Raw genomic sequence first — 23,818 nt, forward strand, 5'->3', positions numbered from 1 at the left:
GTTCCTTTTCACTGAAAAGATGACGCAAGTCAATATTTACACTTGTAAATACTGGCAAAACATTCTGAGTTCACACAACAGCAACGAACCAATGATTCCATGGTAAAAGGTCTGTGGTCAAACTGCATACATAAAGTGATATTCTCTTTGACGACTTCGTAGAGATCGACCACAACAGAGGACTATTAAGTAGGATTTTTGTTTTGGCTGATTTGTTTTTCAAAAATAGCCCCCACGGATGTGAATGAGTATATATTGATTTTCTTGTCATTCTCATGAATCACATTTCATCTCTGTTGTACAACTTGTCTCATTATAGAATGGCACATTTGGGGCTTCTTGCAGCTGAGCGATGGCTTAGAGAGGAGCTGTTCTGTAAATCGGGGCTGTCTGCTTACATTGCTTTCAGGCTTCGACTTGAGTGCCAAATAGATGCAAGAATGGGACTTGTGCTTCCATATTACTTTTGAGATTTGCAAGTCTGGGATAACAGGGTTTGAATGTGTTGTCAAAGGCTTTCATGGCTGGAATCAGTGTAGAAGGGGCCTGAGACACTCCTTGCAAAGGCAGGGCAGTTGGAGGACGTGCAGAGTAAATCCATTGAATCAATCCATTGAAAATCCCACTGAGTCAAGAACCTAGTCTAGTTGGGACTAACAATTAAATTTGGGTATTCATCATTGACATCTTCTATGGCAGTGCTTCTCAACCTGGGGGTCGGGATCCCTGGGGGTGCAAAGGGGTGTCAGATGGGTCACAAAGACCATTAGAAAACATAGTATTTTCTGTTGGACGTGGGGATTCTGTGTGAGAAGTTTGGCCCAATTCTGTCATTGGTGCGGTTCAGAATGCTCTTTGATTGTAGGTGAACTATAAAGCCCAGCAACTACAACTCCCAAATTTTAAGGTCTGTTTTCCCCATATGGCCATACAACCCAGAAAACTCACAACAATCCAGCATCCCCATCATTTGGATCTATCGGGATGTGTGATCCATTGAAGAAAAGTCATTACAAAACTGGGAGAAGGGGTGCATTTCTAGAGTGTTTCTAAAGTAGAGTTAGTGGAAAAATTGTTACTATAATGAGAGTATAACTTCCTTACTATTTCATTATAGTAGATAACATCCGCTAGGCAATATTAAAAATGATATAGCAAACAGCTTGAAGCTCTGTAAACTATGACTACAGATCATCTGGAGTCTGAAGATAAAAACACATATGCTCACTGAAAAAGGAGCTAGTAGCAATAATTAAGATAGCAAAAATTAAACACAGCAACAATGCATAAGAACAAAGAGAAGTCAGACGAAAGAAAGAATGAGTTGAGGAAAGGGGATTGGTTTTGTCATTTCGGAGTTATAGTTGCAGGGATTTATAGTTCACCTACAATCAAAGAGCATTCTGAACTCCACCAATAATGGAACTGAACCAAACTTGGCACACAGAACTCCCACGAGCAACAGAAAATACTGGAAGGGTTTGGTGGGCATTGACCTTGAGTTTTGGAGTTGTAGTTCACCATATCCAGAGAGCACTGTGGGTTCAAACAATGATGGAGCTGGACCAAACTTGGCACAGATACTTGATATGCCCAAATGTGAACACTGGTGGAGTATAGGGAAAATAGACCTTGACATTTGGGAGTTGTAGTTGCTGGGCTTTATAGTTCACCTACAATCAAAGAGCATTCTGAACCCCACCAATGATGGAATACAACCAAACTTGGGACACAGAATTCCCACTTCCAACAGAAAATACTGGAAGGGTTTGGTGGGCATTGACCTTGACTTTTGGGGTTGTAGTTCACCTATATCCAGAGAGTACTGTGGACTCAAACAATGAGGAAATCCTTTTACTACAATGTCCAGAGTGGGAGAAAGAACTCTTGTCTGTTTGAGGTAGGTGCGAATGTTGCAATTGGCCACCTTGAGTAGCATTTAATGGTGTTGCAGCTGCAAGGTCTGGCTTCTTACTGCCTGGGGGAATCCTTTGTTGGGAGGTGTTAATTAGAATGTCCAAAGTGGGGGAAAGAACTCTTTTCTGTTTGAAGTAGGTGTGAATGTTGCAACCTTGATTAGCATTTAATGGTGTTGCAGCTTCAAGGTCTGGCTTCTTACTGCCTGGGGGAATCCTTTGTTGGGAGGTGTTAGCTGGAATGTCCAGTGTGGGAGAAGGAACCCTTGTCTTTTTGAGGTAGGTGCGAATGTTGCAATTGGCTGCCTTGATTAGCATTTAATGGTGCTGCAGCTTCAAGGTCTGGCTTCTTACTGCCTGGGAGGAATCCTTTGTTGGGAGGTGTTAACTGGAATGTCTAGAATGGGAGAAAGAACTCTTGTCTGTTTGAGGTAGGTGTGAATGTTGCAATTGGCCACCTTGATTAGCATTTAATGGCATTGCAGCTTCAAGGTCTGGCTTCTTACTGCCTGGGGGAATCCTTTGTTGGGAGTTGTCCAGAGTGGGAGAAAGAATTCTTGTCTGTTTGAGGTAGGTGCGAATGTTGCAATTGGCCACCTTGAGTAGCATTTAATGGTGTTGCAGCTTCAAAGTCTGTCTTCTTACTGCCTGGGGGAATCCTTTGTTGGGAGGTGTTAACTGGAATGTCCAGAGTGGGAGAAAGAACTCTTGCCTGTTTGAGATAGATGTGAATGTTGCTTCTTACTGCCTGGGGGAATCCTTTGTTGGGAGTTGTCCAGAGTGGGAGAAAGAACTCTTGACTGTTTGAGGTAGGTACGAGTGTTGCGATTGGCCAACCTTGATTAGCATTTAATGGTGTTGCAGCTTCAAGGTTTGGCTTCTTACTGCCTGGGGGACTCCTTTGTTGAAAGGTGTTAACTGGAATGTCCAGAGTGGGAGAAAGAACCCTTGTCTGTTTGAGGTAGGTGCAAATGTTGAAATTGGCCGCCTTGATTAGCATTTAATGGCCTTGCAGCTTCAAGGTCTGGCTTCTTACTGCCTGGGGGAATCCTTTGTTGGGAGGTGTTAAGTGGAATGTCCAGAGTGGGAGAAAGAACTCTTGTCTGCTTGAGGCCTTGCAGCTTCAAAGGCTGGCTTCCTACTGCCTGGGGGAATCCTTTGTTGAGAGGTGTTAAGTGGAATGTCCAGAGTGGGAGAAAGAACTCTTGTCTGAGGTGGGTGCAAATGTTGCAATTAGCCGCCTTGATTAGCATTTAATGGTGTTACAGCTTCAAGGCCTGGCTTCTTACTGCCTGGGGGAATCCTTTGTTGGGAGGTGTTAAGTGGAATGTCCAGAGTGGGAGAAAGAACTCTTGTCTGCCTGAGGCCTTGCAGCTTCAAAGTCTGGCTTCTTACTGCCTGGGGGAATCCTTTGTTGGGAGGTGTCCATTGTGGGAGAAAGAACTCTTGTCTGTTTGAGGTAGGTGCGAATGTTGCAATTGGCCACCTTGATTAGCATCCTTTGTTGGGAGGTGATTAGCTAGCCCTGATTGTTTCTTGTGTGGAATTCCACTGTTTTTGAGTGTTGCTTGGGAGAGAGCATTGTGTGGCAGGTTTGCCTTGGATTCCTTGCTCAGAGGGATTGATTGGGAAGCTCCGGGGATGGTTTTTCCTGCTCCCCTTCCCTCTGGAGATGCCCTTCCCTTGGCTCTTCCCTCTTGCCGGGTTTCCCTCTCTTGGGCTCCCTCCCTCTCCCTCCTCCCCTCCCTCCTCCCTCCCTGCCTGGGTCCCCCATCCCTCAAACTATGTGACGTGGGGTTGCCATGGCCACTAGCCTACGCTACAAGGGCTGAGCCGGGCGCGGCGAGAGAGGCGCATTTCAGCACCACCGCCGCCGTGGACAGCAGCTCCGGCGCGCCTCCTGGGGCTCCCCTCTCCTCTCCTCCTCTCCTCCTCTCTCTCTTTCCTTCCTTCCTTCTTTCCTCCCTCCCTCCTTCCTTCCTTGGGCTCCGAGGGGGCCCTTCTCTCTCTCTCTCTCTCTCTCTCTCTCTCTGCCCCACCCGGCGGGGAGGAGGAGGAGAAGAAGGAGGAGAAGAAGAAGGAGAAGAAGGAGAAGAAGAAGAAGAAGGGCAGCCCTGCCGCCAACAGGACATCCCGGTGAGTGTTTCCTCCCTCCAAAGCGACTTCAGTCGGGTCAGAAGAAGGGACCTCCCACCCTCACAATCAGAGGGCTCTTGGCATCATCATCATTGCTGTCATTATTATCAGTAACATCATCACCATCACTATCATCAACATCATCATTACTATTATCATTAACAACATAATAATAATAATAATAATAATAATAATAATAATAATAATAATAATCCACTACAACAGCCGGCAGAGTGATCTTGTCTGCTGTGGACTCATCTTGTTGTGTTTCAAGTAATAATAATAATAATAATAATAATAATAATCCACCACAACAGCCGGCAGAGTGATCTTGTCTGCTGTGGACTCATCTTGTTGTGTTTCAAATAATAATAATAATAATAATAATAATAATAATATAAGCCAGTCAAGATGGTCCCAGTGGTGATCGGCATACTGGGTGCACTGCCTCAATGAATAATCATCACTCCCATGAACATCATCATTACTATTATCATTAACATAATAATAATAATAATAATAATAATAATAATAATCCACTACAACAGCCAGCAAAGTTATCTTGTCTGCTGTGGACTCATCTTGTTGTGTTTCAAATAATAATAATAGTAATAATAATAATAATAATTTAAGCCAGTCAAGATGGTCCCAGTGGTGATCGGCACACTGGGTGCAGTGTCTCAATGAATAATCATCACTATCATGAACGTCATCAATACTGTTATCATTAACATTATTAACACCATTATTAGCATTATCATTAACATAATAATAATAATAATAATAATAATAATAATAATCCTAGACACTTGGGAAGTGTCCGTCTCAATGAATAATAATCACTACTATTATCATTAACATTATTAGCATCATTATTAGTATTATCATTAACATAATAATAATAATAATAATAATAATAATAATCTGTTACAACAGCCAGCAGAGTGATCTTGTCTGTTGTGGACTCATCTTGTTGAGTTTCAAATAATAATAATAATAATAATAATAATAATAATAATATAAGCCAGTCAAAATGATCCCAGTGGTGATCGGCATATTGGGTGCAGTGCTTCATCATCACTATCATGAACATCATCATTACTATTATCATTAACATTGTTACCATCATTATTAGTATTTTCATTAACATAATAATAATAATATAACAAGTCAGTCAAGGTGGTCCCAGTGGTGATCGGCACACTGGGTGCTGTGCTTCAATGAATAATCATCATTCTCATGAACATTATCTTTACTATTATCATTAACATTATTAGTATTATCATTAACATAATAATAATAATAATAATAATAATAATAATAATCCTAGACACTTGGGAAGTGTCCGACGTGTGATCCAATACAACAGCCAGCAGAGGGTCTGCTGTGTACCCATCTTGTGGTGTTTCAAATAATATAACAAGCCATTAGCATTATTATTATCATTAACATTATATCATAATTATTAGCACTGACATTATTATTATTATCACCACTAACATTATTATTAGCACTATCATGATCATATAATTATTCACATTATCATCATTAACAGGATCACCATCATCATTAACATTAGCATCATAATCATAATGATCATTCATATTATTATCATTAACATTATCATTATAATCATTATCATTATTATTACTACTACTTATTCTATTATGGTTTCCATCATACTCAAGGTACATCTACATTGCCGATTATTATTATTATTATTATTATTATTATTATTATTATTATTATTATTATTATTTGAAACACAACAAGATGAGTCCACAGCAAACAAGATCACTCTGCTGGATGTTGTATTGGATCACACGTCTGACACTTCCCAAGTGTCTAGGACTGTGTGATGTATCGGCAAATTATTATTATTATTATTATTAGAAACACAACAAGATGAGTCCACAGCAAACAAGATCATTCTGCTGGATGTTGTATTGGATCACACGTCGGACACTTCCCAAGTGTCTAGGACTGTGTGATGTATCGGCAAATTATTATTATTATTATTATTATTATTATTATTATTATTGTTATTTGAAACACAACAAGATGAGTCCACAGCAGACACTCTGCTGGCTGTTGTATTGGATCACACATTGGACACTTCCCAAGTGTCTAGGACTGTGTGATGTATCGGCAAATTATTATTATTATTATTATTATTATTATTTGATCATTGTTCCCAGTTGGAATCACTATTATATCATGGTTCCCAGCTGGCATCACATTAGAGGTTCATCACTGTAGAATTAAGGCATTTGTTGTTGTTGTTGTTGTTGCTGTTGTTGCTGTTGTTGTTCATGCTCCCCAGCCAGCATTAGGAACATCTCCATTGTAGATTGAATGGTGTTTGATACCACTTGAACTGCCATGACTCAATGGTATAGAACCCCGGGAATTCTACTTGGGTTAGTACCAGTATTCCTGGGCAGCGAAGGCTAAAGAGTTTTTAAGAACTGCAAATCCCATGATTTCATGGCATTGAGTTGGTAAAGTCATGTCAAAAACTGCATTAAATCAGGAGACTTTCTACTCAAAAAGTAGCTCATGGACAGAGGACTCTTGGCATGTTGTTGTTGTTGTTGTTATCATCTCGAGTCCTCTCCATCATCGATAGGGTTGATGTACGACATAGGTTAATTTGTAGCTGAATTCCATTGAAGATTTCAGGAAAGAATGTGAGATACGTCACTAATTTGTTGTTGACGACACAATCTCCCATTTCCAGAATCCAGATAGTAGAAGTATATGCTCTTTGAACATCAAAGTTTTGTTTTGTTTTAAAAATACAGTAACAAAATAATCTGGCACTGTGGTATACAGCATTTTTCTAGCTTTGTTGATCTGATGGGGAACTCGAAGATCTAAATGGAGACTTTGGGTTCATCCCCTAATCTCCATATTTTGGACAATAATAACTCAATTTATTCCTATGTGTTGCCTTTACCAATAAGGAATTGCAATCTAAAACATTGGGAAGGGTTTGTTAAATCCCTGGAAAGTTGCTGGCTTCCGGTAAACACAGTCAGTCTCTTAAAGAGATGCGTGGTTGCCTCGGATGCTACGCAGATTGTGTTGGAGGGGAAAATTCCTGTGTGCTTCATAGAATCTCCAACATTGATTCTGTTTAATTGAATACTGTATACTAGCCGTCCTCTGCCATGTGTTGCTGTGGCCCACATGGGGGTTCTGTGTGGGAGGTTTGGCCCAATTCTATCATTGGTGGGGTTCAGAATCTTCTGTGATTGTAGGTGAACTATAAATCCCAGCAACTACAACTCCCAAATGTCAAGATTCTATTTTCCCCAAACTCCACATTTGGGCATATTGAGTATTCATGCCAAGTTTGGTCCAGATCTATCATTGTTTGAGTCCACAGTGCTCTCTGGATGTAGGTGTACTACAACTCCAAAACACAAGGTCAATTCCCACCAAACCCTTCCAGTATTTTCTGTTGGTCATGGGGTTCTATGTGGGAAGTTTGGCCCAATTCCATTGTTGGTGGGGTTCAGAATGCTCTTTGATTGTAGGTGAACTATAAAGCCCAGCAACTACAACTCCCAAATGTCAAGGTCTATTTCTCCCAAACTCCACATTTGGGCATATGGAATATTCATGCCAAGTTTGGTTCAGATCTATCATTTTTTGAGTCCACAGTGCTCTCTGGATGTAGGTGTACTACAACTCCAAAACTCAAGGTCAATGCTCACCAAACCCCTCCAGTATTTTCTGTTGGTCATGGGGTTCTGTGTGGGAAGATTGGCCCAATTCCATTGTTGGTGGGGTTCAGAATGCTCTTTGATTGTAGGTGAACTACAACTCCAAAACCGAAGGACACTGCCCACCAAAACCTTCCAGTATTTTCTGTTGGTCATGGGAGAACTGTGTGCCAAGTTTGGTTCGATTCCATCATTGGTGGGGTTCAGAATGCTCTTTGACTGTAGGCGAACAATACATCTCAACAACTACAACTCCCAAATGATGAAATCATTTTTTTGTGTGTGAAGGACATACATTGGATTGTTAGGTGTCTTGTGTCCAAATTTGGTGTCAATTCATCCAGTGGTTTTTGAGTTCTGTTAATCCCACAAACGAACATTACATTTTTATTTATACAGATTGTTCAAGGTTTAAACAAAGATAAGAGAATATGTGTTTGTACACTCTTTTTGAAGCATCGTATGTTCTAAGACACCATGCAGAGAGAGGCTTCATTAAAGCTGGATGTTTATAAGTATAGAAAATGTTATAGAGTTCCGAATCTCTGGGATTCTTAGGCTAGATCTACACTGCCATATAATCCAGTTCAAAGCAGATAGTCTGAGATTAGAAACTGGATTATATGGCTGTATAGATCCAGACCTCACAACCCTTGAGGATGTCTGCCATAGATGTGGGCGAAACATACTTCCCAACAAAGGATCCCCCAAGGCAGGAAGCAGCCAGACTTTGAAGCTGCAAGGCTATTAAATGCTAATCAAGCTGTCCAATTGCAACATTCACACTTGCCTCAAACAGACAAGAATTCTTTCTCCCACCCTGGACATTCCACAGATATATAATACCCACTTGTCTAGATTCCAACAGACCTCACAACCTCTGAAAATGCCTGCCATAGATGTGGGCGAAACATCAGGAGAGAATGCTTATGGAACATGGCCATACAGCCCCAAAAAAACTCACAGCAACCTAGCCTGAGAAGACTTTGAGTGTCAGACTAGTTGACCTTGGGCCAGTCACACTCTCTCAGCCTCAGAGGGAGCCCCCAGTGGCAAAGTGGATTAAACCCCTTAGCCGGCAGGACTGAAAACTGACAGGTCACAGGTTCGAATCCTGGGAGAGAGTGGATGAGCTCCCTCTATCAGCTCTAGCTCCTCATGCGGGGACATAAGAGAAGCCTCCCACAAGGATGATAAAAAATCAAAACATCCGGGCATCCCCTGGGCAACGTCCTTGCAGATGGCCAATTCTCTCACACCAGAAGCGACTTGCAGTTTCTCAAGTCACTCCTGACATGACATAAAAAGCCTCAGAAGAAGACAAAGGCAAACTCCCCCTGAACAAAATTTGCAAAGATAACCTTGCTGTGTGCCTTCAAATCTGAAATGACTTGAAAGCAGGCACATAAGCTCTTTGTTGTGATCTAAGATCACACTTCTGCTACCTGATGCTAGAGATTTTCCTCTTTCTTTACAGATATGTATGTTTTGGATTAGGGTTCCCTGGTGGTGGAGTGGTTTAAACTGCTGAGCTGCTGAACTTGCTGACCAAAAGGTTGGTGGTTCAAATCAGGGGAGGGGGCGAGCTCCCACTGTTAGGCCCAGTTTCTGCCAACCTAGGAGTTCGAAAACATGCAAATGTGAGTAGATCAATAGGTACCACTTTTGTGGGAAGGTAATGCCACTCCATGCAATCATGCTGGCCACATGACCTAGTAGATGTCTACGGACAATGCCAGCTCTTCAGCCTAGAAATGGAGTTGAGCACCACTGCCCCAGAGTCAGACCTCACTGGACTTAATGTCAGGGGAAACCTTTGCCTTTACCTTACTATGTTTTGGATTAGAGCAGTGGGAAAGGGGAGGAAAGGTTAATCACAATGGTGCAGTCACTGCAAATCCCCATTCAAATGGATGAAACATATGCAAGTTTACTCTTCTTCGCAAGAGGTTATGGTCCCTATAGAAAGTATGAGAATGTGGCATAGACTTAGAGCAGTGTTTCTCAACCTGGGGGTCAGGACCCCTGGAGGGGTCGCAAGGGGATATCAGAGGGGTCACCAAAGACCATCAGAAAAAAACCAGTATTTTTTGTTGGTCATGGGGTTTCTGTGTGGGAAGTTTGGCCCAATTCTATCATTGGTAGGGTTCAGAATGCTCTTTTATTGTAGGTGAACTATAAATCCCAGCAACTACAACTCCCAAATGCCAAGGTCTATTTCCCCAAAACTCCACCAGCATTCACGTTTGGGCATATTGAATATTTGTGCCAAGTTTGGTCCTGATCCATCATTGTTTGAGTCCACAGTGGTCTCTGGATGTAGGCGAATTACAACTCCCAAACTCAAGCTCAATGCCCACCAAACCCTCCCAGTTTTTTTTCTGTTGGTCATTGAAGTTCTGAGTGGTAACTTTGGTTCAGTTCCATCATCGGTGGAGTTCAGAATGGTCCTTGATTGTAGGTGAGCTATAAATCCCAGCAACTACAACTCCCAAATGACAAAATCAACCCCGACCCCCAACCCCACCAGTATTCAAATTTGTGTGGATTGGATATTTGTGCCAAATTTGGTCCAGTGAATACATCAGATCTTTGCATTACAATGGATAAAAGTAGCAAAATGACAGTTATGAAGTAGCAACGAAAATGATATTATGGTTGGGGGTCACCACAACATGACAAACTGTATTAAGGGGTTGCGGCATTAGGAAGGTTGAGAAATTGGACTAAATGATCAAGCACTTAGAAATATTAATACAGCAATCTCACAATTCCTCTTCTTGTCGAGGAATAATGAAAGCTCCTGGCAATCTTGTACACATTTACTGAAGTACAAGTGAACACACGGAGAACCCATCTACACACACACTGGGCTTGTACAAGTCTTCTTATTTGACTCAATGGCAATGGATGGGGGAAAGCAGTTGCCAGCCTACCTTGTAGAGTTGTTTGTGAGGATAAAGAGGGGATAATATGTGCTATGTACACCTCCTTGTTAACTTATCAGGGGAATGAAGAAGACATGATGGCCATGTATAAATATGTAAGGGGAAGTCATAGGGAGGAGGGAGCAGGCTTCCTTTCTGCTGGCCTGGAAACTAGGACATGAAACAATGCCTTCAAACTACAAGAAAGGAGATTCCACCTGAACATTAGGAAGAACTTCCTCACTGTGAGAGCAGTGGAACTCTCCGCCTCAAAGTGTGGAGGAGGCTCCTTCTTTGGGGGCTTTTAAGCAGAGGCTGAATGGTGATTTGAATGTGATTTTCCTGCTTCTTGGCAGGGGGTTGGACTAGATAACCCATGAGGTCTCTTCCAACTCTATGATTCTATGAAGGGTTGGGGGGAACCCGCAATGGCGCAGTGAGTTAAACCGCTGAACTTGCTGATCGAAAGATCACAGGTTCGAATCCAAGGAGTGGGGTGAGCTCTGTAGTAGTAGTAGTAGTAGTAGTAGTAATAATATAGGAGCCCCCAGTGGCACAGAGGGTTAAACTGCTGAGCTGTTGAACTTCCTGACAGTAAGGTTGGTGGTTTGAATCCGGGGAGTGGGGTGAGCTCCCACTGTAATAATAATAATAATAATAATAATAATAATAATAATAATAATAGAGCCCCCGGTGGCACAGAGGGTTAAACTGCTGAGCTGTGGTTTGAATCTGGGGAGTGGGGTGAGCTCCCACTGTTAGTCCCAGCTTCTGCCAACCTAGCAGTTCAAAAACATGCAAATGTGAGTAGATCAATAGTTACAGCTCCGGCGAGAAGATAACAGCGCTCCATGTAGTCATGCTGGCCACATGATCTTGGAGGTGTCTACGGACAACACCGGCTCTTCAGCTGAGAAATGAAGATGAGCACCAACGTCCAGAGTCAGACACGACTGGACTTAATGTCAAGGTTAAACCTTTAGCTTTACCTATGAAGGGTTGGAGATGTAACACCTACCTTATGGAGGGTCTTCCTGCAACCTATGCTCTCTGCCACAAACAGTTCACTAACCTTGTATTCCCAGGGCTTATATAATTGTCCTCCTCCCAAGCCAATTTTCCCTATCTTTATATTTTATCATTTACTTAACCAACTCGATGAGCCACCGGCATCTGCTTCATTCAGTCCTTTTTCAGCTCGTCACGCCAATTTTCCCACCCGGCCTCCCAACGGTGCTCCAGCGACGAGAGATTTTCATTAATGAATCATTGGACAAAGTGATTTCCTTCGTGGCGAAAAAAGAGCTTGGGCTTGGCAGGACGCATTTTCTTCCTTGTGCAAACGTAGACAGTTGAATCTCTGCATAAACATTTGGAGACAGGAGCCCAGGGCGAGTAGTGTGAAGGGAGATGTTAAGCCTGGGAGGGCTGTTGTGATTTTCATCTCAAATCCTCCCTTTCTCTTTGTCCTGTTTGCTTTTCCTTTATCTGGTGTCTGTGGCCCAAAAGGACAATGAATCAGCAGGCTTCAGAGGGCTGTCACTTTGAGAAATTCATTTATAATCCCATTTCCTGATTCAGATTATTTTCCATCCTAGCAAAGGAGGAACCGTAGCAGCTCCAAACAGCAAGGTTCATTCAGTTTATTAAGTTGTTGATGTTGTTATTTGCTTTCAAATCATTTCTGATCTAAACTGACCCAAAATAATGATTCCCAAGCTCTGGTAATCCATATAAGTTGGACTTCATCTTTCAGAATCTCTGACCATTGGCCAAAGTGGTGAGGAACTGAAGTTCAAAACACTTGCACTAGTGCAGTGTTTCTCAACCTTCCTAATGCCGCGACCCCTTAGTACAGTTCTTCATGTTGTGGTGACCCCCAACCATAAAATTATTTTCATTGCTCCTTCATATCTGCAATTTTGCTACTGTAAATATCTGTAAATATTTACAGATATCTGTAAATATCTGTAAATACTGTAAATATCATAATGTAAATATCTGATATGCTGGATGTATTTTCATTCACTGGACCAAATTTGGCACAAATACCAAATACGCCCAAATTTGAATACTGGTGGGGTTGAGGGCAAATTGATTTTGTCATCTGGGAGTTGTAGTTCCTGGGATTTATAGTTTACCTACAATCAAAGAGCATTCTGAACTCCACCAATGACGGAATTGAACCACACTTGGCCCACAGAACTCACATGACCAACAGAAAATACTGGAAGGTTTTGGTGGGCATTTACCTTGAGTTTTGGAGTTGTAGTTCACCTATACCCGCTCAAACAATGACGAATCTGAACCAAACTCAGCACAATCACTCAATATTCCCATCTGCAAACACTGGTGGGGTTTGGGAAAAACAGGCTTTGTCATTTGGGAGTTGTTGTTGCTGGGATTTATAGTTCACCTACAATCAAAGAGCCCCTTGAACCCAACCAATGATAGAGTTGGGCCAAACTTCCCACACAGAGCCCCCATGACCAATAGAAAATACTGGAGGGATTTGGGAGGAATTGACAGTGATTTAGGGGAGATGTAGTTCACCTACCTCCAGAGAGCACTGTGTTCCAAAGACCATCAGAAATATGTGTTTTCTGATGGTCCTTGGTGACCCCTCTGACACCCCCTTGCGACCCCCTCAGGGGTCCCGACCCCCCAGGTTGAGAAACACTGCACTAGTGTTTGGAAATCACTTCCCTAAAAGGAATCTGTCAGGGAGTTTTCATGTTAGAATGTCTTCAGAATGAGGCTGAGTTTGACTTGCCCAGGACCACCCAGTGAGTTTCAATGTCTGAACCCTGGTCCCTTGGTGTCATATCCCAACACTATTCTAAGTTCATACGAGGGTTGAATGAAAAGCAATGCCTCCATCTTTGTAACTTCTCAACAGATGACTGGTATGCGGCAGGTACTGGCTTGTTCAGTAGACTCTCCTCTACAGTTCCATTTTGGCAGGAAGCCTTAGCATTGAATGGTTGTGTTGTTAAAGTGTGAAGTATGGAACCCTGTGCAGACGGTTGGTCAATACAACTTAAACAACGTGCAGTCATTGAATTCTTGACAGCAGGAGGTGTCACCCCAAAGGAGATTCATTAGAGAATGCAAGCTGTTTATGGTGATTGTGTTGATGTGAGTACTGTGCATCGTTGGGCAAGTAAGTTTAAAGATGTTGAGGTTGGAACATCTGACTTGCGTGACAAGCAAAGAGTTGGACACCCTGTGACAGCAACCACTGAGTTTCACAAGCAAAAGGTTGACAAATTGATTTAGGATGATAGTTGTATCACTCAGAGAGAAATTTCAAGCATAACTGGCATTTCACAAGAATGTGTGGGTCACATTATTGCTTGGCTTGGCTATCGGAAGATCTGTGCACAATGGGTTGTGGAAACAGAGTGTCGACTTCTTCCATGACGGCTTCAGAAAACATGTTCATGGTTGGCAGAAATGTATCCAATAGTCTGGTGACTGATTATGTGGAAAAGTGAATAGTGGTAGTTAAAGAGCACATTCTAAGGATTATTTCTGCATTTGATTTATTAAAATATTCCCATTCAAACCCAAGTAATCATAGAATCATAGAATCATAGAGTTGGAAGAGACCTCATGGGCCATCCAGTCCAACCCCCTGCCAAGAAGCAGGAATATTGCATTCAAATCACCCCTGACAGATGGCCATCCAGCCTCTGTTTAAAAGCTTCCAAAGAAGGAGCCTCCACCACACTCCGGGGCAGAGAGTTCCACTGCTGAATGGCTCTCACAGTCAGGAAGTTCTTCCTCATGTTCAGATGGAATCTCCTCTCTTGTAGTTTGAAGCCATTGTTCCGCGTCCTAGTCTCCAAGGAAGCAGAAAACAAGCTTGCTCCCTCCTCCCTGTGGCTTCCTCTCACATATTTATACATGGCTATCATATCTCCTCTCAGCCTTCTCTTCTTCAGGCTAAACATGCCCAGCTCCTTGAGCCGCTCCTCATAGGGCTTGTTCTCCAGACCCTTGATCATTTTAGTCGCCCTCCTTTGGACACATTCCAGCTTGTCAATATCTCTCTTGAATTGTGGTGCCCAGAATTGGACACAATATTCCAAGTGTGGTCTAACCAAAGCGGAATAGAGGGGTAGCATTACTTCCCTAGATCTAGACACTATGCTCTTATTGATGCAGGCCAAAATCCCATTGGCTTTTTTTGCCGCCACATCACATTGTTGGCTCATGTTTAATGTTGTCTACGAGGACTCCAAGATCTTTTTCACATGTACTGCTCTCAAGCCAAGCGTCCCCCATTCTGTATCTTTGCATATGAAGGTGGAGGCATTACTTTTCATTCAACCCTCTTATCATATCTTGGACTCATCTCTGAGACTGGAACCCCAGGTTTCGGCAGTGACTAGGGGAGCTTTTGCACAATCAAAACTTGTGTGCCAGTTGTGCCTGTACCTTGGGAAGCCGGACTTGGCCATGGTGGCCCATGCTCTTGTTACATCTTGAATAGACTACTGGTAAAAAAAATCCAGTGTCCCCTGGGCAAGGTCCTTGCAGATGGCCAATTTTCTCACATCAGAAGTGACTTGCAGTTTCTCAAGTCACTCCTGACATGAAAAACAAATCTCTATGTTGCCAGAGTAAACATGACTAGGACACAAATCCAGGATCTGCTCCCAAGGCCAAAGTTTAGCTTTAGTTCAATGATAAACCCCATCCTACACTAATCGATTAAGCAGCCACCTCGTTGTCAGTAATACCATACAATTTTCCACCTGGTTCTGGAGGTCACAAAGAGCCGGAAGCAACTGAACAAATAAACAACAACAAGGTTAAAGTTTTCCCCTTGACATTAAGTCTAGTCATGTCCAACTCTGGGGTTTTGTTCCTCATCTCCATTTCTAAGCCGGAGAATGAATGGGTGCTGTGGGGTTTGTAGTTTAGAGAGGTGCTAGAACTCTCTAAACTGCAAATCCCAGGATTCTATAGTTTGGATCATTGTACTATAACAGGTTTCCTGTTTGGATCATTGTACTATAACAGGTTACCTAATTTACTACCATTAATACAGTATTAGGTAAAGGTAAAGCTTTCCTCTTGACATTAGGTCTAGTTGTGTCCAACTCTGGGGGTCGGTGCTCATCTCTATTTCTAAGCTGAATGGCCGGCATTGTCCGTAGACACCTCCAAGGTCATGTGGCTGGCATGACTGCATGGAGCACCGTTACCTTCCCGTCAAGGCAGTACCTATTGATCTACTCACTTTTGCATATTTTCAAACTGCTAGGTTGGCAAAAGCTGGGCTAACAGTGGGAGCTTACCCTGCTCCCTGGATTCAAACTGCCAACCTTTTGGTCAGCAAGTTCAGCAGCTCAGCAGTTTAACCCGCTGCACCACCAGGGACTCCAAAATATCTTTCCCTAAAAAAAACTTAGTTCAACCAATCCCACAGATACATCATGGAGATATTTTTCCTTGCAGGCACTATTATGCCTAGAGGAGACATTCAAACATCTCTGTTCAGAACAAACACCAGAAGACAACTTCTACTTAATTTCCTATTTTGAAATATCTCAGTGAGTGCAATAAAGGGCTCATTTGTATCCAATTTTTTAATAAATAATTCAAGTTTTCTGATGATATGACCAAAGTATGTTGGCCTCAGTTTAGTACCTTTCACTTCTAGGTACAGTTCAGGATTGGTTTGTTCTCAGGACCATAGAATTAGGGTTGGAAGAGACCTCATGGGACATCCAGTCCAACCCCATTTTGCCAAGAAGCAGGAAAATAGGATTTAAAGCACGCCCGAAAGATGGCCATCCAGCCTCTGCTTAAAAGCCTCCAAAGAAGGAGCCTCCACCACACATTGGGGCAGAGAGAGAGTTCCACTGCTGCACAGCTCTCCTTACAGTGAGGAAGTTCTTCCTAATGTTCAGTGGAATCTCCTTTCCTGTAGTTTGAAGCCATTATTCCGCATCCTAGTCTCTAGGGTAGCAGAAAACAAGCTTGCTCCCTCTTTCCTATGACTTCCGCTCACATATTGATACATGGCCCTCATCCTGTCTCCTTTCAGCCTTCTCCTCTTCAGGCTAAACATGCCCAGCTCTTTAAGCCACTCCTCATAGGGATTGGTCTCCAGACCCTTCATCATTTTAGTTGCCTTCCTCTGGACACATTCCAACTTGTCAACATCTCCTTTCAATTGCAATGCCCAGAATTGAACACAGTGTGATTCCAGGTGTGGAATGACCAAGGTAGAATAGAGGGGAGCATGACCTCCCTGGATCTAGACTCCTTTTGATGCAGGCCAAAATCCCATTGGCTTTTTTTTGCCACTGCATGACATGGTTGGCTCATGTTCCCCTTCCTCCCCATGAGGACTTCAAGATCTTTTTCACATGTACTGCTCTGGAGCCATGCACTTTTCTGTACTTTTGCATTTCATTTTTTCTTCCTAAGTGGAGTATCTTGCATGTGTTCCTGTTGAACTTCATTTTGTTAATTTTGGCAAATCATCTCTTTAATTTGTTAAGATGGTTTTGAATTCGCTCATGTCTTCTGGAGTATTAGCTTTCCCTCCCAATTTGGTGTCTTTCCAACTGGTGTACGCAAATTTGATAAAACATGACTGATTCTGGGGTTACTCAGAAGGCTATTGGGACAATGAATGAGAGTAAGGATTTTCTAAGAACTTTGTGACCCAACATGACACCTTAATAGCCATTGAATGGGTCTTGATCATTGTGAGATGCAAGCTACAGTGTGCTGTCACGCGCTGGGCCTATAGCATTTGGCTTTTGATCAGGATGTGCTCTTTGTGCCCAGCGGGAAGCCGGGGTGCCTCGAGTGAGAGGCCCTAAGGATTTTCCTATACAGAGTCTTTAGAAGCTTGAAAGGTTTAACAAAGTCCTTTATTATTGCTTAAGTCTTCAACAAACAATCAAATACTTCTTAGATCTTCAACAAATTAAACAAATGCTTCCAGGCTTTGAATCAACTGGTGGGCACCTTGCTTGGAGAACTATTTCTTTCTTTAACAAGGAAAACGCTTTTTGACCCCTCCCGGGCAATCTGTTTTCTAGGATCTGCTGGTGTGGGCCCTACTCCCGGCTCCAATTGCTTCTGGTTACCCGAGTAGACCTACCAGCCAAGACCTTGTAGATTTTCCCGCTGGAGTCCTTTTGGATTTTCTCCACGAATGATGTGGATCTGTATCTTTAACCCCAACAAGGGTTGTGCTGTAAAACTGTTTTCCTTAGAAACTTTAGGGCTGTTTCCCCCAGATGTTGTGAGAAACGAAGCTTCTCTACAGGTGGGGAAAGCTCACGTCCTGTAACTGGGCTTCCAAAAAACTGAAAGACTGCCTGAAGACTTTCTTTTCCCTCCCAGAGCCCTGGGGAAAGGGGCGGAACTAAAGAACATCATGATGATTGACGGGTCATTGGCCCTATAATTGCAGAGCAAGGGAAACCACCTTATTGCAAAATGCATGGAACCTGGGAATGCATGCGAACACTCAATAGAAAGAAAATGAAGTAGGAGCTCCTGGTACAGCCATACCAGCACACTCCCATTGACGAGGGAGATGAGTTTCAGTTCAGGCTATCCCTTGGCTGAAAGCTGAGCTGTACTCTCTGGTCCCATTCAGAGTATTGGCACTTCTGGTGTTGATGTTCATATTAAATGGTACTGCCTGTCTCCCGAGTTATTTCTGGATATTTTGGTGGCTAGCCAGGACAATTTAATCTGAATGCAGTTTTCAAATTTCCACTCTCTTTTCAATTTGTGATACCAGACTTTGGCAGGTTGGATAAACGGATGGTGTTTTAGAAAGACAGTATGTGATTCCTGCAGATCTGGAGGCTTTTGTTTTGATTTGATTTCATTTTCCGTGCATCAGTGATTAAACTATGAAATCAAAGAAAGAGATTTTATGAATGAGAAAGAGGTCGTTAATGGGTGCCAGGTAAGCTTCAACTATTAATTTATTATGTCAGAAGCAAATTGAGAATACAGTTATAATAGAAAAACCACAAACAAAGTTAAAAACTTGGCATGATACTAGATTTCCTTTGACCAGAAGCTGGCCACTTGGAGTGCTTCTGGTGTCGCTGTAAGAAGGTCCTCCATTGTGCATGTGGCAGGGCTCAGGCTGCATTGTAGTACGTGGTCTGTGGTTTGCTCTCCTCCACACTCGCACATCGTGGACTCCACTTTGAAGCCCCATTTCTTAAGATTGGCTCTGCATCTCGTGGTGCCAGAGCACAGTCTATTCAGTGCCTTCCAAGTCGCCCAGTCTTCTGTGTGTCCATGGGGAGGTTCTCATCCAGCATCAGCCACTGATTGAGGTTATGGGTCCTAGCTTGCCACTTTTGGACTCTTGCTTGCTGTGGTGTCCCTGCGAGTATCTCTGTAGATTAATGTTTCTCAACCTTCCTAATGCCACAACCCCTTAAAACAGTTCATAGAATCATAGAATCATAGAATTATAGAGTTGGAAGAGACCTCATGGGCCATCCGGTCCAACCCCATTCTGCCAAGAAGCAGGAATATTGCATTCAAAGCATCCCTGACAGAAGGCCATCCAGCCTCTGTTTAAAAGCCTCCAAAGAAGGAGCCTTCACCACACTCCAGGGCAGAGAGTTCCACTGCTGAATAGCTCTCAGTTCCTCATGTTGTGGTGACTCTCAACCATAAAATTATTTTTGTTGCTACTTCATAACTGTAATTTTGCTACTGTTCTGAATCATTATGTAAATATCTGATATGCAGGATGTATTTTCATTCATTGGGCCAAATTTGGCACAAATACCTGATAAGCCCAAATTTGAATATTTATTATTATTTATTATTTATTTGCAGCATTTTTACCCCGCCCTTCTCATAAATACATACAGAGTTAAAACAATAGCAATTAATTATAACCAAATTATCATAACAGTCATTAAATTAAAACAATACTCAGTCCACAAACCCATTGATAGAACAATAAAACCGTATCGTCATATATATCGTCTTGCCTATCCATTTCCAGTCAAACTGCTGCTTTAAGTTTATTGTCCAAACGCCTGGTCCCAAAACCAAGATTTTAATTTCTTCCTGAACGCCAGGAGGGATGGGGTCAATCGTATTTAATTTGGAAGCGTGTTCCACAGGTGGGGGGATACACCTGAGAAGGCCCTGTCTCTCATTCCTGCCAGCTGCGTTTGTGATGTTGGCGGGAGCGAGAGCAGGGCATCCCCGGATGATCTTAAGTTACAAGGTGGGACATAGCAGCAGATGCATTCGGACAAGTAAGCAGTGCCAGTACCGTATAGAGCTACTATAGAGCTGGTGGGGATTGGGGGGGGGGGGAGGGGATTGATTTTATCATTTGGGAGTTGTAGTTGCTGGGATTTATAGTTCACCTACATTCAAAGAGCATTCTGAACCCCACCAATGATAGAATTGGGCCAGACTTCCCACACAGAACCCCCATGACAAACAGAAAATACTGTGTTTTCTGATGGTCTTTGGTGACCCCTCTGACACCCCTCCTTGCGATCCCCCCAGTGGCCCCGATCCCCAGGATTCATAGAGCCCTATAGTTTATAGAATATCACAATCAGGTTCAGATCTTATTATCTTTGTTTTTGAGTCTCAGGCAACTAGGTTAGAATTGCTAATGTCTAGTTAACTAACTAGGAACATGTTAGTTCAGTGTCCAAGGTCTACTGATGAGAGTGCTGTTTTCAGGAGAACTGGGAAGAAATAATGTCCTTCCCTCCAGTACTCAGAAAAAAACAGCTCTTAGAAGACCAATAAATCTGATTTTCAGACCACATAATGGGGTTATAGATAAGGAGAAGAAAGTGGAGTTGTGCAAGTCTTTAATGAAATACAATTTGGACTATATCTCTGTGTTCCCATCTTGCAAAAAGGTAGGCAATTTGTGGCTCTCCAGATGCCTTAAGTTAGAACTGCATTGAGTTCTTACCATAGCTCTGCTAACTATGGTTGATTGGTATGATAGTCCTATAAGGAGGGCGCATATTGCTCATCCTGTCCTACCAGGAATATGTTACTTAGGCTTCCTTCCTTGTCCTCCTTGTGGCACAATGTAAAATAAACCATGTGTAGTTCACGTTTGATCAGCCCACACACTGCCTTGCCAGAGAAAGAAAATATGCCATGCAGGTGAACAAGCAATTTACTCTTCGTATTTTAGGACAACATATGTACAATGTGATCAGTTGCATCAACTCACATAATGTGCTTTGAAGAGAGATCTAAAATGGTCTTTCTTTTGTCCATATGGAGAAACACCTTCAGCAGCGAAAGTACACTCCAAACTCTGTCTCTCTCTTTCTCTCTCCTTCTCTCTTCAAACTGTCTCTCTCTGCAACTGCATAGCTCAAGCCTGAGCAAAAATGTAGCAGTATCCAAAAGTCCCAGGCTCAGGCATCTCCCCAGGCATTGCCCAACCAATCAGCTTCATGCATCTTATTTTACAGTTGACACACACACACACTATTTATTTATTTATTTAGCCAGATTACTAACAGGAGCGGGGTACAGGGAGCATACTACTCCTCTGTTGCGTCAGCTCCACTGGCTGCCAATTAGCTTCCGAGCACAATTCAAAGTGCTGGTGTTGACCTATAAATCCCTAAACAACTCCGGCCCAGTTTACCTGTCCGGATTCTCCCCTATGAACCATCAAGGTTGTTAAGATCTTCTGGAGGAGCCCTGCTCTCGGTCCCACCACCTTCACAATCGCGTCTGGTGGGGACGAGGGACAGGGCCTTCTCAGTGTTGGCCCCTCGTCTCTGGAACTCTCTCCCGTTGGACATTAGATCTGCCCCTTCCCTCCTGACTTTCAGAAAGCTGGTAAAAAACCTGGCTTTGGAATATAGCATTTGCAGAATGATGATCGAGTCAATAACGGCTGACGACACCGGAGGATGGTGATGATTTTGTGATTTTATTCTGACGACCTGGCTTTTGTAATTGTATGATATTGTATGATCTGCATTTTAATGTATTTTGTATTAATGTATTATGATGCTATTATTTTTACTATATTTGTGTTGAATTTTCTGCTGTTAGCTGGCCTGGGTCCCTTTTCGGAGGTCAAGAAGACCGGGCTATAAAAGCTCTAAATAAATAAATAAATAAATAAAATAAACACACACACACTCACTGATTCCTTGCATGCTCCAACAGTCCTCCACAATTCACATTTTCAGCAAAGTAACGGAATACTTGGAGATCTTTTCACCGAACTAATAAAGCAACAGATCCTATCTGATCTTGAAAGATAAGGAAGTTTGGCCCTGGCTAGTATTTGGATGGGAGACTGCTAATGAACATGAGGTGCCATAGCTTATCTTTCAGAGGCAGGACCTGTACTTCTGATTTTTCCTTGTCTCAGAAAACCCTATGAAATGCTTGAGTCCCATAAAACCGCCAGGCAACTCGAAAGCACAAACAAACACACACAATAAATGGTACTATTCTTGGAATGAAATGATGAAATGATGAAACTCTGCGTTCCAGAACAGGTTATGCAGACTCTGTAAACGATGGAACAAGTCTTTCAGTTTGCTAATAGGGACATTTATTACACTGCAGTCTTTTACTCACTGGCAAGGCAGCAAACCACATTGAAGCCACTAAGGCTTGATTCCAAGTTGGTTTGGACAAGATTGCAATGTTAATGCCCAAAGTATTGAAACTCCAATGGAGCCCCCGGTGGCACAGTGGGTTAAACCCTTGTGCCGGCAGGACTGATGACCAACAGGTCAGAGGTTCGAATCTGGGGAAGGCACGCATGAGCTCCCTTTGTCAGCTCCAGCTCCCCATGCAGGGACATGAGAAAAGCCTCCCACAAGGATGGTAAAACATCAAAACATCCAGGCGCCTCCAACAACAACATAAACAAGGGTAGATGGAGATCATACAGAACTATCAGAACATCGTTGGGCCAGCTACTACGTATACCCCCTCCAAGTGTGGACCTAATTAAAGTGAAATGGTTACCCCAAGTCTCTGCAGACAAGAACATCGAAATTACTTTTGAGCAATCAATACTACCATCTATGCTGATGAAGATGAAGCTCTTCTTGCTCAAATTCCAAATAGTCCCATTGAGGGTTTTCCGTGATCTGGACATTAGCCCACCGATAACTCCCACGCACGGCGACGACATGCCTGCAAAAGTGGGCAAACCCAGCCTACCAGCCTCCAGGGAGGCTTCCGGAAAAAATAAGCCACAGCCCAGTCCAGCCAAGGCTGATAGCAAACCATCACAGAAGCACCCTATGAGCCTGAGCAATGCAGTCTGCGGCGATCAGCGAGACACTGATCTTGGATTGGGCCACCTCGAGACTGCAGCGACCACCATAGAGATCCCGGCTGAGCCAAGGGCGGGCTTAATGTCCACTGTAGAGTCCCCACAGGATGAAATGGACCTAGAAGTGGCCCCTATAAATGACCTACTGGAGCTGGAGCCGAACGAGAAGGATGCGACCCGCACCCTGTCTCCAATCCAGGTCCTGGTCCACAGGAAGGATGGCAGCAGACCCCCTACTCATGATCTATTTCCCAGGGAAGGAAAGAGTGCACCCCCTACACCTCTGCAGAATAACACTACCGCCAAAGTAATGCAACAACAACAACAGCAACATCTGCGGCAAGCCAGAGAGGAGAAAAGAGATTCCATCAACAACTGTGTTTTCAATGGAGATATTGGAGGCATTGCACTAGCCTCAGATACTACTCCTGAGAAAACCACCTCAGCCCCTAGCCTGGTGCCTACAGCATCTGTAACCCAACTGGAAAGAGTGCAATGACTAAACTCAAGCCCATCCAGGCGCCCCTTGGGCAACGTCCTTCCAGACGGCCAATTCTCTCACACCAGAAGCAACTTGCAGTTTCTCAAGTTGTTCCTGACATGAAAAAAACAAAAAGAGAACCAGAATGAAAGGCCAGAAAGGACCCCAAGTGGGCTCTTCTTGGCCTTAAGAGGCCAAGGCCTAACCTTGTGCTGCTGGCGAAGAGAGAAGGTAAAGAGGGAAGGGAGGCAAGAAGGTTTAACTGCCACCTCCTCCTCTTCTATGGGCTCCCCCTCTTCTCACAG

At 43.1% G+C, this 23,818-nt stretch overlaps 1 protein-coding gene across 1 annotated transcript in view; it reads left to right on the forward strand.

The window, feature by feature from the left end:
- Window positions 1-3,713: 3,713 nt before the first annotated feature.
- TENT5D (terminal nucleotidyltransferase 5D) overlaps window positions 3,714-23,818 on the forward strand; it is a 35,546-nt gene continuing 15,441 nt past the window's right edge. Inside the window, exon 1 of the mRNA XM_060756305.2 lies at window positions 3,714-4,052. The gene's annotated coding sequence lies outside the window, so the exon portion shown is untranslated. The remainder of the gene's footprint in view (window positions 4,053-23,818) is intronic.

This window comes from Anolis sagrei, chromosome 10, assembly GCF_037176765.1.
Source record: "Anolis sagrei isolate rAnoSag1 chromosome 10, rAnoSag1.mat, whole genome shotgun sequence".
NCBI lineage: Eukaryota > Metazoa > Chordata > Lepidosauria > Squamata > Dactyloidae > Anolis > Anolis sagrei.